The following is a 5,000-nucleotide window of genomic DNA, read 5'->3' on the forward strand; positions in this document are numbered from 1 at the left end:
AAGAGCACCGCAGTTGCGGCGGTGTCCCGATCTTCCCCTCGGACCTTGAAAATCCGGGAGAGGGCCACGTGGAGGTGTCGCGCCGGTTCGTACCCATATCCGCAGCAGGTCTCCAAGGTGAAGAGCCTCTAGTCGATAGAATAATGTAGGTAAGGGAAGTCGGCAAATTGGATCCGTAACTTCGGGATAAGGATTGGCTCTGAGGATCGGGGCGTGTCGGGCTTGGTCGGGAAGTGGGTCAGCGCTAACGTGCCGGGCCTGGGCGAGGTGAGTGCCGTAGGGGTGCCGGTAAGTGCGGGCGTTTAGCGCGGGCGTGGTCTGCTCTCGCCGTTGGTTGGCCTCGTGCTGGCCGGCGGTGCAGGATGCGCGCGCCTGCGCGGCGTTCGCGCCCCGGTGCTTCAACCTGCGTGCAGGATCCGAGCTCGGTCCCGTGCCTTGGCCTCCCACGGATCTTCCTTGCTGCGAGGCCGCGTCCGCCTTAGCGTGCTCCTCCGGGGGCGCGCGGGTGCGCGGATTCTCTTCGGCCGCCATTCAACGATCAACTCAGAACTGGCACGGACTGGGGGAATCCGACTGTCTAATTAAAACAAAGCATTGCGATGGCCCTAGCGGGTGTTGACGCAATGTGATTTCTGCCCAGTGCTCTGAATGTCAACGTGAAGAAATTCAAGCAAGCGCGGGTAAACGGCGGGAGTAACTATGACTCTCTTAAGGTAGCCAAATGCCTCGTCATCTAATTAGTGACGCGCATGAATGGATTAACGAGATTCCCGCTGTCCCTATCTACTAGCTCCGGCTGTCTCATACTAAGGGCCTGCAAGGTGTGCAGGCTCTGGGTTGGTAATAGGCAGTGTGGGGAAGGATGCGTCTCAAACAGCCTCTCCTTCTCAAGTGCCCTTACCCGCCTTCTAGAGGTGGAGCTGTTAAGCCTTCGGGCGACTGAAGGGCAGGGGCACGACGGTGTGCTGAACAACTTGTACACCGGTTCTGACAGGTGCATTTGCTGTGGTGGGATCTTGCCCCAAGTCGGCGAAGGTCACTCGCCTTGTCTTGGGCTCCGAGGCATGCTCTGCCAAGCCGGGGCGTGGTGACATGTCCCCGGTTAGGTTAGATGGGTCCAGACCTCTGAACGTCTGGGGGACCGGCCCGGCACCTGAGTAGGACCGGGTCCTTGGCCTTTGGTGGGAACCTGGGCTAGTAAGGGGCGAAGGACGGAGAGTGAATCCGCTCTCCCGGAATGCGGGCGGCATTCGCCGATAAGGGAGCGGGTGAAAACTATAGTGGTGTGGCTGTTGAAGAGGACTAGTGCGCTGTACCCACGGCGTGCTAAACCTGGCAGCTCAGTTATTGACAGCTCTTGGTCAAGGGGCGGGACCGGTGAGCGAGCTGCATGTAGCCTCCCCCCATGCCAGAGAGGCCGGTCCGGGGCAAGAGACGGGCCTCCATCTTTCACTCTCTTTGAATACGATAATGGCGGAAAATCAAGAGAGTGGTAATGTGTTAGATGCTTCCGAATCGGAAATCGAGATGAATTTGACAGTTGCTGAGCGACACTCGAAATTTTTGAAATTGCTGGACTCGAGTGTCAAAAATGGAAAGATCAGCAATGGTGCGATAAACCAGATAAGAGACTTCATTGCTAATTGGGCAATTGTTCACTCCCAGTTAGAGGGGAGAATATCAGAATTAGAAAAAGAAAATAAAAGGATTAGAAGTCAGCCTACTCGGACGTATGCTGCGGTTGCCAAAGCCCCTGTGGCCAAGGCGCCAACAGCAAAAGAGAAAATTGAACAGAACATCAAAAAAGTGGCACCCACGGTTTTTATAAAACCTAAACCTGGCGAAGACATCAAAGCTGCTAAGACAGCTTTCGAAAAGTGTGTTGATCCAAAGAAAGATAAAATCAGGATCAACAGTGTCCGTACCTCTAAGAATGTGCTGATAGTCGAGACGGCCTCGCCAGAAGACAGCCAAAAGATCTTAGGTAATAAACAACTAAGCGAGAAAGTTAGGTGTGAACCTCCACGAAAGCGTCGTCCACTTATGAGTCTATATGATGTACCTACATTTATGTCAGCGGACAGCCTACTTGATGCGATATATACGCAAAATTTTGACGTCTCAATGACTAGAAACGAGTTTGATGAAGAGTTCAAGCTCCGTTTTAAAGTAGGGCCTCGAGGAAAGCTGACTGTACATCATGTTGTGGAGGTTTCACCGAACTTATGGAAAGTATTAACGCGGGCTGGCCGGCTGTACGTCGGCTACTCAGCACTGAACATTAAAGATTACCTGGCAGTACCACGTTGTACAAAATGCCAGGACATAAACCATACCAATAAGTATTGTACAGAACCGAATATAATATGTGCCCACTGTGGCCTGGCTGGACATATTAGGAAAGATTGTCCTAACATGGACAAAGCAGCAACATGTGTACCATGTAAGAAACGGGGCCGTAAGTGTGGTGGACCAAAAGATTGTCCAACCCACCGAATGTTCTTAGATAGGCTTATCCAAAGAACAGATTACGGCGAAATTTAAAGTGGTACAAGTCAATGCCATGCGCAGCCAGATGGTTGCACATGAGCTACGGAAGGTAGCGGAACAAGAAGGAATAGATATACTTCTGATACAAGAACCGAACTCCTGTGCGGGTCGAGTCCCTGGTTTTCCCGCAACAGCACAGGTGGTTTCCTCGGGTGGGAACCCCATGAGTGCAATTATAATATTGAACAAAACTATTAAAACTACGATATTAAATCAGTTCTGTACTGAGCATATTATAGTTGTACAACTTAATTTGCTGTCTTACAGCATGTACGTTGTAAACGTCTACTGCCAATTCAGACATGACATCAAGATTTATCTTGATCAGCTGAATTGGATACTAAGAGTTTTAGCTGGGCAGGCTATAATTGTAGCTCTTGATGCTAATGCTAAGTCCCCACTCTGGCACAGTGATGTACAGGACGGAAGGGGTGCGGAGCTTGTTGATTTGATAATGGAAACGCACATGCATGTGCTAAACTTGCCTGGGTACCCCCCGACCTACTCAGGGAGGGCGGGTGCAACATCAAATATTGATGTCACACTAGCAAGCGAGAGGGCAGCACCCCACGTCCATAACTGGCAAGTAAGAGAACATCTAACTGTCAGTGATCACAACTGTATTACATTTGAAATAGCGTCGACCATCGTGGATGTGCCAGGTGAGTGGGTGGAACGGTACAACTATGCTCGGACAGACTGGGACCGACTCGTGCAGGTGTTCAGTCCTCCTGAGTTCGGGGAGGACATAGGTAATATTGATGAAGCTGTGGAGGAGCTTGTGAGCTCCGTGCAAACAGCCATCACACTATCTGTACCTCGAATAGCGAGATACATCTGCAGGGAGTCCACCCCGTGGACCCCTGAATTGACTGTGCTTAAACGATCGGCCAGAAGGGCTCGAAGCAACTACCAAAGGAGCTTTGCCCAAGACGAACGACAATACCACCTGCGTATTTATCGTCGTCTGAAGCAGAGATACAAGGATCAGTTAGACATTACAAGGCGCCAATCCTGGGAAAGATTTGTGAACGATCAGCTGGGAACAGACCCTTGGGGAGTTCCCTACAAAATCGTTCGAGAAAAAATTAGATCGCCCATGATGCTGTCTACGCTGCGTGCTGGGGATGGTGACACGACCAAGAATTGGGAAGAAACAGCAAGATTGCTGTTGGACACATTACTTCCAGATGATATCGAGGACCAGGACTCGCACGAGCAGCGAGAAATACGTCAGGCTCTCTCGATCCCGTATCTTAACGATACAAACGTGCGCCCTTTCTCAGCAGAGGAGGTAGAAGCAACCATCTACACCTTTGCAAGGAAGAAGGCGCCGGGTCCTGACGGGATCCCTGTGGAGATCTTACAGGGACTCGCACACTTGGTCGCCCCGGCATTAAGTCGTATTTACAGCGTCTGTTTACAAAGGGGCTATTATCCACTACAGTGGAAAACTGCGGAAGTAGTAATTATCAGGAAAGGCCCGGATAAAGATCCAACGGTGCCGAAATCCTATCGGCCTATCTGTCTGCTGGATGTAATGGGCAAAGCATTTGAGAAGTTGCTGGCTGACCGTCTCCAGAGTCATCGAACTCTGCATGGTATGAGTGATAGGCAGTTCGGATTCCGAAAGGGTCGCTCCACCCAGGATGCGATCAATGAGGTTTGCCGAATTGTTCACTCTGCGACATCAAAGTATGTCCTTGGAATAATGATAGACATCTCAGGGGCCTTCGACAACCTGTGGTGGCCGGCACTCTTCTCTCGCCTAAGAGAGATTGGGTGTCCGCAGCTGCTGTATGGCTGTCTGGAGGCCTACTGTGATGGAAGGACTGCTAAGATAACGGCTCCTGGAGCCGTCGTATCTAAAAGAGTATCCCGTGGTTGTCCCCAGGGATCGGTGTGTGGTCCCATTTTTTGGGATATTAACATGGAACCTTTGTTGAACGTCCTGCAGGAAGAGACTGCAGTTCTGGGAGTCGTTGCTTACGCGGATGATCTCGCAATTCTAGTAGAAGGTGACACTCGCAATGTGATCGAAGACCGATCACGACTGGCTATTGAACTGTTAACCAACTGGTGTAAGAAGACTAAAATGTCTATTGCACCACAAAAATCGCTATATATGCTCTTGAAAGGCAAGTTGAATAGAGACCCAACAGTCAGAATTAATGGCCAAGCAGTGTCACGACAGAGATATGCCCGTTACCTGGGGGTATATTTAGATGAGAATTGGAGTTTCATTCCGCATATCGAGCAAATAACGACAAAGTCCTTAGCTTTGTTCAATAAGATAATATCAATTGGACAAAGAAGGTTCCATCTGCCGTCAAAGGCAATAAATATTTATCATAACTGCATATTGGCACCAATAGTAGGGCACGCATCCAGTGTGTGGGCCCACAGGTTAGCTCTGGTGCGGCCTGCCGCTGCTGTCCGGCGAATACAGA

The 5,000-nt window shown here is 50.5% G+C and overlaps 1 pseudogene; it reads left to right on the forward strand.

The window, feature by feature from the left end:
• The window catches only part of LOC124570277, a 9,437-nt pseudogene that overhangs the window by 2,171 nt on the left and 2,266 nt on the right, over window positions 1–5,000 (forward strand).

The sequence above is a fragment of the Schistocerca americana genome, unplaced genomic scaffold (assembly GCF_021461395.2).
Source record: "Schistocerca americana isolate TAMUIC-IGC-003095 unplaced genomic scaffold, iqSchAmer2.1 HiC_scaffold_162, whole genome shotgun sequence".
In the NCBI taxonomy this organism is placed as follows: Eukaryota; Metazoa; Arthropoda; class Insecta; order Orthoptera; family Acrididae; genus Schistocerca; species Schistocerca americana.